Raw genomic sequence first — 15,380 nt, forward strand, 5'->3', positions numbered from 1 at the left:
TTTTAAAAAGAACAAAAATAGCGTTACAGCGCCTTCCCTGAATACATGTCATAAAATGAATACAGCTACCACCCCCACATCCAGGAGCATACAGCACATGCAATGGTCCATTATCCCAAACCTGGGAAGACCCAAGCAAACTGAAGGCCTCGTCAAGGATTCAGAGATGCTGACAGCCCTAAACAAGAGGTTGATTGATCCACTGGGGTGCAAATCGTTGTTTTTTTTGCTTTGTCTTGGAGACGTTGGAGATGGTCTCTGCATATATTGTGCATCAAAGTCTAACGCCAAAACAAAAACAAGAAACAAGATGGCCACTACCATAGCAACAACAAAAGGGACTAAGCACATTGAGTATTTCTACAGTGGCTGGCAACTATGGTGAGGGAGTGCGGCAGGTGGAGTTGGAAGCACCGGGGCAGCAGGCAGGTCTGTGGGGATGGAAACATGGGAGTTGCAAGATGTCACGGGTTGCAGGTGAGTGCGAGAGGGGTGAGGGAGGTGACAGGAAGGGGCCAGAGGCTGCAATTCTGCAAAAGAGAATGGCGGCACATGTGGTAGGGGCATGGGTGTCTGGTGGAACAAAGGGGGACATTGGCAATTTCTAAATAATAATAATAATAATAATAATAATAATAATAATAATAATAATAAAAATAATAATAATAATACTAAGTGTATATATATCTTTTCAGTGAAACAACATTAGTTAAGAGAGAGTTAAGATGATCTGATGTATCACAATAAAACCCTTGAAATTCAGTGGTTATGTGGGAAGGAATAAGCATCTTAACTTGATGTCTCCCATTGACTCCCGGTATGGGGTCATTTTATATCTCATTTTTAAGTCCTTCTGTGATAGGATGTATGTGCTCATAGACTTTGCAAAAAGGAGGCACACTGTCTTAAGATGGTTATCACTTCCCACACCCATTGCATTTCAAGGATTTTGTTGTGATGAATAAGAGCAACTTAACTCTTTCTTAACTAATGTTGTTTCACCAAAATGTAAGGGTTTTGTTATAGTACAGATTGTTTAGGTCCCGCTAGCCATAGCCCCTTTACATATTGCACCAATGATTTAAAAAAGGTGAAGGTCACTGACCATGACCGCCAAACCCATACCCCCTTCCCTACTACTTGTAATTGCATTTATTTCAAAAACAGGAATGTCAATTATTTTTAACAAACGTTATTAGATTTTCAATAAAATAATATAACACATCCATATTTTTAAATACATATTTGAAGTTACAAGGAATACACATACAAAGGGAAGAATGGACAAGAAGGGGTAGGCAAAGCAAATGTCTTAAAGCTATTTTTTAACTATATCACGGATCAATCACCACAACCTTTGTTAAATGTACCCCACAATTTATCATAGTCTTCAACCATATTGCGTTTTTTATAGGAAACTTTTTCTTTTGCCGATAAGATCACTAAACTATGAAAGTAAGGCATGCTCGGGGCTCAGATGAACCCCACTCCACTTGAGATGTAGCGCCAAAAGGTCAAAAAGACTCACACTCGGTGATTGTAAGAGAAAATTAAAATATATTCAAATTGCCCTTTCTGAGACACGTGTTTCGGCGACACACTCACCTTTTTCAATCAGGGCTAGTGCATGATAGTCAATGTTTTAATATATCAGTTGTCATGTTCATGAGATAAATCCTGCCTCGCAAGAGGTGAATCCGCTCATTAGCGTCAGCGTCAGCATCTTGTGAGGCGGGATACAGGTGCATTACAAATGTCCAATAAGTAAATACATAAACACATACACAAAGCACATTTACAGATGGCAGAACTTGAAGATGCCTGTACAATAGCATAACAATGAGTAAACGTATTGAGGCAGTTTATGAGCTGGAAGAAATAGGACAAACAACAGGGACAAAACAAAACAAATAGAAACAACATGTATCGAAGAAAGCAGGTGATTTACAATGGACACTCTAACCTAAAGGGTGAAGTGCTGCAAACTAAAAATGAGTACTAACTAAATATACAAAATTACATAAGTGTCACCGGAGACAGCGATGCATTCGGGAAGGGAGAATGGGGGAGAGGAAAAGGGGAGCTCCCTCTTTAGCAAGTAAGTGAAGTTTAAACCGAGATTTGAAGAGATCCACAGTTGGGCTGGCTTTGATTGTTATGGGCAATTGGTTCCAGTGGAGCGGGGTGAGTTTGGAGAAAGAGTGGGAGTGAAAGGAGGCTTAGACAGGGAACATGATTGTCAGGTTAAGTGCAGAGGAGGATTAGATGGAACGAGATAGTGAGTAGACTGAGATAAATCAGACAGGTTCTGAGGAGCAAGACCATTGATAGTTGTATAGACTAGGAGAATGGACTTGGAACCTGACTAGGTTTTAGTCAGTGCAGGTAGCAAAGTTGAGGACTTTATCTGAAGGGAGGAAGGAGTAGAGAGAAAAGTCAAAGAGTAAGCTTGAGCAGTAGTCCAGTTTGCTGAGCAAAGGAGTGGAGATTGTAGTTTTTGTAGAGTGATTAGTAGGAATAGAGAACTTTTTCTGAATGTTGAGATTGTTAATATGAGCAGCAGAGGCAGTGCTAGTGATCAATTGTTGCAGTCATAAATGGCTATCAATGAGGACCCCATGAATGTGAGCCGTGGTTGAGGAAGCAAGAAGTCAGGCAGGAAGGAGGTCAGGGAGGAGAGGGTAGGGATGGCATTGGAGACTGGGAGAAAAGATTACTTCCCTTTTTGAAGAGTTCAGCAAGAGACAGTGGAGAGCTATCCAGTGAGGAATTGCAGTGAAACTGTTTTAATCTGTTCCAAGATGTCTAGGGAGAAGGATGGATTTAAAAGGATTGAGCTTCCAGGTAGGAGTTGATACAGGCAAGAGCGGATTTTGAGCTCGAGTCTGGAGGTGAGAGGATTGATCTGCAGTGTCAAACAAGGCAGTAAGGTCTTAAGAATGAGTATAGAAGAGTTTGGAACGGTGAGCATTAGAGAGAATGTTGAAGACATGCATAAATGCAATCTTGGTGGAGTGTTCACTTCTGAAGCCCGATTGAAGTGGATATCCAAAGCATACTCTAGATGCTAAGTGATTCAGTAGAAGACCACATGTTGAAGGAATTTTGAATAATGGGGAAAGCGAGAAACTGGGGAATAGTTTGCTAAGACGTTTGGGTCAGTAGAGGGTTTCTTCATTACGGGTTAGACAGTTGCAAATTTGAAGGGGGCAGGAAGAGTTCAGCAGAGAGGGAGGTTAAAAAGCTCTGAGAGATAAGGGCAAGTGATTGAGACTATGGGCCTCATTACACGGATGGCGGAGAACAATGGCGCTATTAGCGCCATGGTTAATGCCGGTAAAATACCGGCACCGCCTTGGCGGAAAGGGGAATTACCGCCCCATTCCAAGGTTGGCGGGGCGGTAATTCCCTCTTCCCCCATTGCCCTTCCCCATTCCCATTTTTGCCCCGTAGGGCTTAATGGGAATGGGGAAGGCGCTAATTACGGTACCGCAAATTGCGGTACCGTAATTAGCTCCCTGGGTCCCTTTGCGGGTTGGTTTTTAACGCCTGCAAAAAGCAGGCGTTAAATCCCCCAACCCGCAAAGGGACCTCGTAGTAAGGCGGTAAGGATTTACTGGTACCGGTATTTTACTGGTACCGGTAAATCCTTACCGCCATCCGTGTAATGAGGCCCTATGTCTTTGTCCATTTGGGGAGCAAAAGCGTTGATAGGAGCACAAGATGAGGTATGAAAAGTAGTATGCCAAAGTTTTGGCGAGGTCTGCCATAGTTATCATTTGTAAAATTGGTGACCCAATGGACAAAACATACAATGGTTGAGTGGAATATTATATAGAAAGATGTAAATCATTATATGATTGTATATAAAATAATTGTACTTAAATTGATTGCACGTTAAATTATTATAAAATTGCATTTGTCACCATGTAATTAAGAAAAGACCTGTTTGCATTGACTTTTTCCAAAGTTCTGTTGCTAAAAATGTTTGCCTCACTGAACATATTTGGATGAAACTTCACATGAAATATGCTTGCCATGGACTTTCCGAACTGGACATTTTGGAGAAAATTGAGGAAAAGTTATTAAGAACACAATAAAAACTTTTTTCAGACTATTCTTGTTTAATTTCCAACAGACAAGCAAGTGCTTCCATTGAGCACAAGTAGTGTGGAAACTGAAGGACCGATTGTCTCCAAATAAGTAATAATGTATGCCCAAAAGTGATGTATATGTGCATTTTATTGGTTTGAGGTAAATCCATGCAGTAGTTTTCCAAATGGTTTGATGGTGAAGTGGGTGCCCTGAGCCACAAGAAAGTTTTATTTATATCAAATGGTACATTTCAGCAGTGATTATTTTTAGAAATGAAAGGCCACCATCTATTCTCCTCAAAGAGAGCGACTTCTGCAGTAATTCATGAGGGAAGCTGAAAAAGAAAAGTGTTTAAAACGACAGTTAGCGAGGGAAAGGAGTGGTTACACATTAGGGTGGAAGGTGTGAGACAAATAACTAATGTGTTGTTTGAGAGTTTGAGGCGTGCTCAGTAGCCCATTTATAGCAGAATGTTTTCATTTTACCTGATGAATTCTGCCGAAATCTCCTCAGATTCTTGGGGTAACATCGGAAGAAGTGCTTGAATAAAAAAGTGTCACATGAACCGGCGATTGAAAGGGAGAAATAGGACTTGTTTAGAGAAGGATTACACAATGAGAACACTGCAGAATTAGGAAAGGAGCACAGGGAGGGTTGCAGTGGGGATGTGGAAAAGGTTAAAACTGTCAAGTATTTTCCCATTTCAGTGGTAAACCACCATCTGCTTTCATTGATAAAAGCCGTTTTCTCTGTATTTCACTGACGTAGTGTGGTCCACCACAGCTGCCACCCCATGTCCAGTGGGGACCACCAAGGTCCTCACTCTGACTAAAGTTAGGGCTAGGGCTGTGCTGTAACTGAGCATAGGGAGCTGGCTTGCTGGTGGCATGTGATGGGTGCCCACCATTTCTGGCTCCCCTGCTCTCCTAGCTTGCTGGTTAGTGTTTGCGTGGAGCATGGGAGCCGAAGGCCTGAAGTGAAGACGGAGCATCAAGTCTGGTGGTGCAATACTGGGTGGAAAACCGGTAAGAATGCCTTTTTTTAATTTGTATATATATTTGAATGTGTGTATTATGTGAGTGTGCATGTCAGATGTGTATGTATATATGCATGCCTGCATATGAATGGTGTATATGTATGTATGGGTGTGTGTGCGTTTCTTGTGAATGAGAATGCAGTGTGTGACTGTTGTTGGTGTTAATGTGGAGAATGCATATTAGGGCTATGTGTGTGAGCTCCAGTGAGAGAGAGGTGGGCTGGTGAGTGGGTATGAATATTATTATGTTTGTGTGTGAGGCACTGGGGGGGGGCATTGGGTACTGAATCTTTGTTGACATTTCACTACTGGCAAAGCCAACTTGATGTATGTTATTATGTGGCTAGACTAGCGTTTTGGTACAGCCTGTCTATCCATATTTTACTGTGGCCTGACATTTTTTTTTTTTTACTTGGCTTCTATGATAAAGCAAGCATGATACATGTGATTATGTGGCAAAAATGGCATTTTGGTGCAGCCAGTCTATCCATTTCGTATTGCAGTATAACATGTTTTACTGGCCATCAAGAATAAAGCAAGAATGAATAGTGCATTTTGGTGCACCGAGTTTGGGCAATTTTCCTTATTGTGGCATGGCATTTTTAATGGCAAAGTCAACAGAGTATGTTCTTATGTCCGGGTTCTGGCATACATTGGCAGAACCTGCTTGGACATGTTTTTTTTTATGTATCATTACTCTCATTATGCGCAAAATGAGTATGTTATTATATTGAAAGATTTGCATAGATTGGTGCAGCCAGCATGCAAAGCATGAACAGGTTTTTTATACGGGCACATACTGTGGAAAAGAAATCATGATTATTAGTTGTATATGATATGATATGATATATTTTATTTCTATCGCGCTCATACACAGGTGTTTCAGAGCGCCATGAGGCAAGGGAGGTGAACAGTGGAGAGCAAAACAATGCTCTTACTAGGCCCAGTGACATTGAGTATGAATGAGCAAGTGCATGGAAGAGAGGGAGGGGAAAAGTGCATGGAAGGAGGGAGAAGTGGAAAGTGCAGAGGAGCGAAGAAACAGAATAAACAATAATAAATAAATAATAAAATCAACAAAAGTTATAGTGCAGCCAGCAAGTGGCAAGTGCTGAGTTTAAGGCAGCAGACAGGCTAGGTCTGATAATTGCAGGAGGGGAAAAAAGGAGGGTGCTATATGGGTAGTGATACAGACCCCTGTGCAAGGGGTGTCCCTGAGGCAGTGCGGTAGGGTGGCAGGGTGAGCAGGAACCTGGGACTGGAGGACAGAGGATGTCCAGGTGCACAGTGCCAAGAGAGAACAGATCAGCAGGGGACAGTGGGAGTAGGGGGGCGAAGGCAGAAGCAAAGAGGAAGGTCTTGCTGTGCTTACGGAACCAGAGATGGTTTTCCTCAAGTTTTAGAGTGGCAGGAGGCCCCAGCCGAAGACAGAGATGTACCCCCTGCTTGTTTCTTAGTAAAACGCCTGACCCTGAGGGAGTTAGAGGTGGAGGAGCAAAGAGCTCAAGAGGGGAGGTATTTGCAGAGGGATAGCTGAAGGTATTTTGGACCAGGCCCCAGAAAGCCGTGTGGACAATGCAGAGGGTTTTAAATGTAATCCTGGCATCCACTGGGAGCCAATGGAGGGATTTCAGAGCTGGGGAGATTCAGAAAGAGGCTGTTACAATAGTCCACCCTTGAGAGAACCATGGCTTGGGCGACCATGAGCTTCTGGGGTAAGGAGATGAAAGGTAGAGTATCACTGAGGGGGTGCATTAAGAAGTTTGACTTTTTGGAAACATCAGAGATGTGGGAGGAGAAGGAAAGTGTAGAATCAAAGATGACCCGAGGTTCTTAGCTTCGCTGCATTTTAGCAGTGTAGCATTTTACAGTTACAGAAGTGAGCAACAGAGCGTTTTTCATGTTTTGCATTAGAATGACAACTCTAGAATTCTTGAATAATCTGATTTAATTTATGCAAGGTTATGCAAGGGAGTGTATACACAGAAGAGTCTATTTAAACCTGTCAGAGCAGATTTGCAAGGTCTAAAGATTTTACAAAGTTTATGCAGATTGACCTGGAGATGGCATTTAAAATGCATTTCCACTTGTACATTTAACTGTGCCTGTATAACGTCTGTGTTTTCCATCCGCATGGGATTTTCAAGCGAGGATACATTTATTGGATTAAATGATATCCGTTTCGTATCAGCACTTGCTAAAAACAGGTGGATTCCATGCAAATGCATTTGAAGTATTGTCTGTAAAGTGTAATCTGCAAAGAACGTTTACTTTTTGCCTGAACAAAGACTAACAAGCCGATTTATGGAATTAATGTGCGCCGAAAATCTCCACGCAAGCGTGTGAAAGCGTGCGAATCGCAGCGTAAGTGCGAAAATCGCAGTGCAAGCATGCGAAAGCCGCGCACATCGATTCATGGAAGTCCCTGCGAGTGTAAATCCTGGGATGTGCGCTAAAAAACTGCGTGGCGCACGTGGCGCACATGTCATCAAACGGTGTGCACTAAGTGCACAGCGAAAGCGCACATAGCGCGGCGCACACAACAAAAGTGGACGGAACACGGAGCGTAACACGCGGAATGGGGAACAACGCGTGAAAATGTGGGCGTTACGGGGGAAATACAGGAGTTAAATGCGCAGAACGCCCACACGTGCGCCTACAACACGTATTCATGGAATCGAACAGGGGAAACGCATGCGCCAAAAAAGACACGCTAATCCGGAAACACGTACACCAGCAGGAAGCATGTGTACGCGGCCCTGCGCAGCATAAAAGTGTGCGCAAACAACAAACCGTATGCGAACATACCGTTCCTCGCAGCAGTGGTCATGGGACACCGCAGGAGGAGGAGGAGGATAGTCAGGCCCAGAATTTTTACACCTAGGACCAGCCTTTTTGGGATGCCTGATGACTAGGTGTATGGGAGGTACAGGTTTCCACCTCACATAATACTCGACCTGGTGAGTGAGTGGGAGGATGACCTCACATCACCCACCCTGTGCTCCCAAGCACTGAGCCCCTTGGAAAAGGTGCTCAATGTACTGCACTTCTTGGCCACTGGTTCATTTGAGCGGACGAGTGCCATAGTGGCGGGGGTGTCACAGGCAACGCAGTCACACTGCCTACACCAGGTGTTGGCCATCATGACTGCACGCTCCTCAGTCCGCAGGCACATATACCTAGGTGCCATTGATTGCACACATGTGGCTCTACGTCTTCCCAGGGCAACTGAGCACATCTATAGAAACCACAAGCACTGGCATTCCATTAACGTGCAGGTAGTGTGTGATGCCAAGGGAATCATCACCTCAGCATATGCCAACTATCCAGGGTCCACCCATGACAGTTTCATTTACAGAATGTCACCCCTAAACCGGGAACTAGAAGCTGGGCGGCATGGCGATACATGGCTGCTTAGTGAGTATAAATGCCTCTGCACATGCATGCATGTCAGATACTGAGTAATGTCACAACCTCACTAATGATACCCATCATCACCTCCCCAAGGGACAGTGCCCACCCTCTGAGCACCCACATGATGATGCCAATTCGGAACCCCACCACACCACCCGAGGTAAGATACAACACAGCGCATTTTGCAACCCGGGGCATAGTGGAGTGCACATTCGGAGTGCTCAAGTCATGCTTTCTCTCCCTTGACCGCTCTGGTGGGCAGCTGCTATACGCGCCCCCAGTAGTGTGCAGGATCATAGTGGCAGCATGTGTCCTGCACAACGTTGCAACCCGCCAGGGCCTGCCGGTGGACATGGTGGTGCCACCACATCACCAACCACATGTACGGCCACTGCGCATGGGAGGGGAAATTGCACGTGGTGAGGCAGCCCGTACGCAGCTGGTGGCTAATTACTTCACCTAAAATCACACCCCTGTGGAGTGCACACAGCCCTGGCACATACCAGCTGACAATCAATGATGATGACATAAGGGACAGTCAACTGTCACAACCATACCAGCCTGAGATTGGTCACCTGGAAGTGTTACATTGTGTGCATCCCTACCTACCGAAAGACAACCAATGCTGTGTCACAAAAAGACACACATTTATGCTGCATGAATGACTACCCCCTTGCAAAATAGAACATGAAAACATCGCCATGTCACCCAACCCCGCCCCAGCTCCGCTACCCAACACACCATGGCATGTCATGCAATGTGAAAGCAAACAAAAGAATGCACAACACATGACACAAGTATCACAAAGTGCACTGTCCCAAATGGAAACAGGCCACAGACAATATGCTTCCAGTAATCAATAACAAACATCACACATGACCAAATACTTACCAGCAACACAATACAGCAACACAAGATGAAACATTGCCAAAATATGACAGTACCAAATCAAAGTAGTGCAAGTTTTGCAACCTGAATAAACCAGCACATCCACCCCTTCCAACTGCAGAGTGTTGACGTCAGGCAAATGTGTCAGTGTACTGCATACAACATGAACTGCATCCGCAAAAGAGACGGCCTTGTGAAGACATGAAGAAGGTACCTGTGAATAAGGAGGAAGACATGGATGCACAAGCACATATCAATACACCATGCAATACAACAACAATCCCCACTAGGGATGTACACACAGATTTGACTACAGACTGCCCACACAGCTCATGGGAGCCCAATGTCACTGTGTAAGTCACTGTCACTTGGTCACACCCTTTGCAAGCCCATGGAAAGGGAAGCAGGAGGGGTGTGTGTGTCAGGAACCCAAGTATCTAACCCAAAGACAGGACAAGCCTGCATGTGCCCAGCTGGAATACACAGTGGATGCCCACGGGAGCCACACAAGGCAACACACTGGGGAGGCCATCCAGGAGGTTCGAGGACAGGGTGCACACCAACACCCACCTGCGTGGATCTTGCAAAAAAATAAAATACCTCCATGGGCTAATGGCCTGCACTGCTAGGCTATTGTGGGAGAACTGCTACTGTCGCTCTCTTCACCCTCTGGTTCTGCATCAGGAGGTGGTGGTGCTATGGGAGGCAGCCTGGTATGGTCCTCCATGGCAGCAAGCATGCAGTGTTGAAGGTCTGATTCTGGAGGATGATAGTGTGGAGATCCCCATGCAGCACCTCACGGGTTGCCTGCATTTCTGCACACATGGTTTCATGTGATGCCCGGATCTCCTCCCGAGTTGCCTGCAGCTCAGCTGAGAGCGAACGTGTGAGCTGCTCCAGCTGCTGTTCTGACCTTAAATTTTGGGAAGCCTCAAGTTCCCTTAGAGTCTGCCTGAGGAACTGGAGTTCTAACCTCAGGGCTTCCCTGTGGCCCTGTGACTCTACAGAAATGGCTTCCCGCAGAGTCTCCAGTGCCGCCCGTCGGTCCCTGTTGGACGCCAACATGTCTTCCCTGTGTGATTGGCAAATGGAGTCTGTTGGCTGCTGTTGTTGCTCCATCTGCCTTTCAGGGGGGAGAATGGAAGTGGCCACCCTCTCCATTGCCTGAGCCATCATTTCAACTGATGCTCCCTGTTGTGCTGCTATACCGTACATGGAGTTTTCCCATACAGTATTGCCTGGTGGCGTACGGCCACCGTGTCGGCGGGCACCACTCCTGTTTGGGGCAAGGCGATCTGCACCTTGCTGTACCGGCACTGCCTGAGGCTGCAGGACTGCATTCCCCCTCTGATCTGCTGGCCCAGGAACAGGATCAGATGTTGTGGAGTGTGACCCTGCATCCGTAACCGCCAAAGGCGGACTTACCAACACTGACATCCCCATAGAGGGTTCTACCCCTGGTGCAGGTGGGTTGGACAGAACAGAATCCCTGCCAGAAACACTCACCTGCGACAGCACATAAGTCTCATCATCCGATTCAGCACCTGAATCATAGAGGTCTGGGGAAGTGCAACCAGAGACACCCCTGGACAGTATGGTCTGCAATAAGATTGGGTTTTCACCCACCACCACACCACGTCCTCCACTGGTGCCGGTCGTGCCTGAGATTCCTCCTGGGTATGCACCATCTCCTCCACCTCAAAAGCATCAAGTGCGTCATCATCTGCAAAAACATAAAAGACAACAAATGGAAACAGGCATGAGCACCATAGCACACACATAGGCCTGACAAGCCAGAGATCCAGTACATGCATTATACATGTCCCACATGACTATAACCCTGGCATGCATGCACTGTCAATGAGTTGTAAGGGGAGGCAAAAAGCAGACACTGAAGACACCAAGATGGACAAGCAACACATTTGCTGCATGCTGGGCAGCACTGGCATCACACATTAGTCTCTGAGTGGCATGTGCAATACACATACATGACACATGCCAGCACATAGACGCCATGTAGCATAGCCATGGTACATTTCACAAGTACAGCCATATGTCAGTGAATGAGTACTGTCACCCATCCATGTGAGATGGACATGTGAGATGAAAAATGCAAAATAGTGTGTCAAAATACGCATGTGCCACACACTGCAATACATCCAGTCCAGTGTACAATGATACAGTGATGACATGCAGATGGATACATCAATGGTTGGTCACTTCAACATGACACGAAAAGACTATCATGTTCCACATACAAACAGGCCCCAAAGATTTTCGTGGGCAGGCCCTTACTCAATCCGCCTGAATGGTCTAATCATTCCCATAACCAGGTAATAAATGTGGACCAATGTGGGGTGTAATCAATGACATAAGCATGTCACACATGTGGCATTAGGGCTGAAAAATGCATTTGAAAATGGGAGAATTGAAACAATCAGGCTGAATGGACACAGAAAAATTCAGAACAATGTTGTTGCACGATGACAGTTCAAGGGCAACTGCAGTAATGTTGCGCTAATTGGCTACTGTGGTCAGAAGGGATACTGTCATACCCAAATCCAAGGCCACTGAATGTTTTGGAGGAAGCACATGGGTGACCCATACCACTGAGGACTACACACCCTCACCTGGCACTCAATCTGAACACGTCACCCATGCAACATACACATGGATTACACCCACATGCATGGGCACTCACCAGACAATCCTTCGTAATCAGGTAGGTCTCCCACACCTTGGACCTGTTCCTCTGTGATGAAGGTTCCAGCAACAGACTCATGTTCAGTGAGTTGGTTGTCCTCTGGTGGAGACCCACTGCCAGTCACCAGAGTAGAGGCATGATTGGAATCCAGCTTGTTCTTTGCTCTGCGTTTCAGGTCATTCCACCGCTTGTAGCAATCATCACCTGTGCGCCTCACAAATCCAAGGGCACTAATGTGGTCCGCGATGGTCTGCCAGTGTGCCCTACGTTCACCAGGTGTGGTCTTGCACCCTGCAGTCACCAACATTTCGTGGCTATGTGCCGAAACATAGGCCACAAGTGCATCAAGTTCAGAGTCATTAAAGCTAGGCTTCCTTGACATGACAGAGTGTGTAGCCGTGTCTGGGGTCTCAGCCTTTAGTGCCACAGCACCCTTCTTCTTCTTCTTCTTCTTTTTCAAAGGTGGTGCGGATCCTGAGTTGCTTACGCCGCTCTGGTCAGTAGGGGCAGAAGTGCAGGTGGACTGGGTAACAGAAGCCTGTAAAGGCACAATGACCATAGGTCTTGGTGCAGGCATTGGCTGCAGGGTGATGTTGGCAGGGCCAACATCGGTTTGATGGACCTGGACCGACACTGTCCCAGCTGGGAGACTCGGAGCTGGGGTGGATTGAGGTGCAGCTGCCCCTGCAGCCTCCCCACCCTGGTTACTTGGGGCAGCATATGACATTGCTGCCCCAGATCCACGTGGCCTGGTGACAGCAACTTTCACCGCCACACGTGGCTTAGACTTGCTGACCTGGAAGTCAGCCTGGGATCATCCTGTGCCGGTTCAGGCGCCAAAATGGGCCGGCCGACCCAACAAGGCCTGAGCTGGGATGGTGTCAGCTACGTTTCCCACAACCATTTTGGGGGCGGGCATGGGTATCCCCGATTGGTCCTCCACACACAGGGCTCTAGGGGCACCCTGCAAATCCTGGCCACGTCCCCTACCGCACCCACCACGCCCACCTTTTGGAGGTCAGCCACCTTTGCCTCCCTTACTGCTTGGTTGCCTCCCAACATGGCACTGATGTTGTTGTGCGTATGGGAGTTGCAGTAAACAATTGTCCTGGGCAATTGGGGTGAAAGGAGTAGGGTACTAGATGGAATTCGTACCCTAGTGCTCTGGCAAGGCTGTATGTGACCCCTGGGGGAAGCTGACGGGTCATGCAAACGCACAGGCACCCCAAAAACAAAAGCACACGTGTACACAACCCCTGGTAGACCGCGTGTGTGGAAAAATAAACCCGCACTACGCTGTGGCACCCAGAAACACAATAATAAGCGTAAGCATGTTACACACAGCCTACAATGACCTCTGAAGGGGTAAGCGACACACGGGGGCAACCACAGTTGGGAAATACGTGCGCGACTCACCGTCTGCCTTGAAAAAGAACGTGAAAAAGACACCAAAAGAAGAAAAGAACGCAGTCTGAGGAAACAGGGAGTACGAACTGGAAACGTAGTGAAGTAATCGCGTGTGAACTGACAAGAAGTACAAGATACACCCGCTCGCTCCCCACAAAAAGCACGTACAAGGAAATAGCGTGATACTCGTACCTTTTAAGCAAGCCCACACGTGAAACGTCACTTACGCGCTTACGCGCTAAGGCCCGTTCCTCCAATAGCACGGTGACATGCAGTTTTCTCACGTGCTGATTCACTATGCACCCTTGTTGTGGGCAACGCCTGCGCGCCTAACGTCACTGACGCGCTTACGCGCTAAGGGCCTTTCCTCGAATTACACGCTGATGTGCAATTTTTTCACATGCCAAATCACTCCGTATCAAGCTGGCCACGCGAATACACATGGAAGACCACGCTCCTGCCCAAAAGGCCATTTTCCTGCACCCCAGAACCCCCAGCACGCTCCCACCTGCCATCTGCTGCTGCCTGACTGCCTTCTGCCCATGTGCCTGCTATTTGCAACCTGCACGTCAGCCAGGGGTGCAGTTGCTGTGACCACCCCTGCTGGAACTGAAGACTCCCGAATGGGATACCATCGCTCCACAGCCCAGCCCCAGGACCTAGTTGCCCACTCACACCTGCCTCTGGGGTTGCCATGTCGGGCACAACACCATCTGACACCACTGGCAACCCCCAGCCAGAGAGGCAGAGCTTCAGTGCCAGGGAAGTTGGTGTCCTGGTGGAGTAAGTCCTGGGGCAGTATGATGCCCTCTTTGGAAGTTTGCGCGGCGACAATGAAGGACGGACCAGGATCTGGATTGTCATCGTGACTGCCATCAACGAGGAGGGGGTGGCAGTCCGTGACATCAAAGATGTCCGGAAGCGCTGGGAGGACTTCAGGTCCAGGACCCTCAACAAGGCCCAGCGCCTCTTGAAGGCAGCGGATGCCAAGGGGCGCCAGGGCCACCTGTAGGACCACCAAATGAGGGTCCTAGAATGCACACGCCCAGCTCTCCATGTCCAGGTCCTTGAGCGGCAGACCCGTCTGGAGTCGAGCGGTAAGTGTACATGCATACTGATTGGATGCTGTGCGTGTTGTGGTGTTCCGGTAGTGTGCAGGTTGCACATGTGTTTTTGTAGGGCCATGTATGGATGTGTATGTACAGGGGCATGAGGCTGACACATTTGAGTCCTCTCATGTGTGAGACACATGGATGGTGTATGTGTTGGTAAGCATGCAGGCCAAATGCAGGTGTGGGAGCACACATGTTTGAATTACTGTGTATGTACGTTGGCATGGTTGTGGTGTCACACATGGATGGTGGTTCCAGCTGCATGTATCTGCACTGTGTACACGTGCACGTGTGTGTATTTGACAAGTGTGCTACTGTGATGCAACATGGATGCATGTGACACTGACATGTAGAAGGCTGAATGGCAGATGTGACATGGATGGCGATCTCATCACTGCGACAGTTGGTGGAGATGTTCACATGCATGTAAGTGGGGTGGCCTGTGTGCATGTGTTGTGCACTCCCCGTGTTTCATGTGACATCAGGCTCACCTTTGGCTGCTCGTGCTGTTTGTGTATGGATGGTGCTGCCTGGTGCAATATTGCTGTTGAATTGCTCATGTGTGTGAGTTGAAATGACATGTGTGTTGGGGAGTGTGATGCCATGTTTGAAGTTTGACACTGACACTCATGTACAACTGTCATGTGTGTATCAGTCCATTGTCCAATGCCCTGATGCCTGTGTTCTATCTCTCCCTGTCTACAGCGTCAACTGATGAAGAGGG

This window comes from Ambystoma mexicanum, chromosome 4p (genome assembly GCF_040938575.1).
Source record: "Ambystoma mexicanum isolate Mex_15411 chromosome 4p, UKY_AmexF1_1, whole genome shotgun sequence".
Classification (NCBI taxonomy): Eukaryota; Metazoa; Chordata; class Amphibia; order Caudata; family Ambystomatidae; genus Ambystoma; species Ambystoma mexicanum.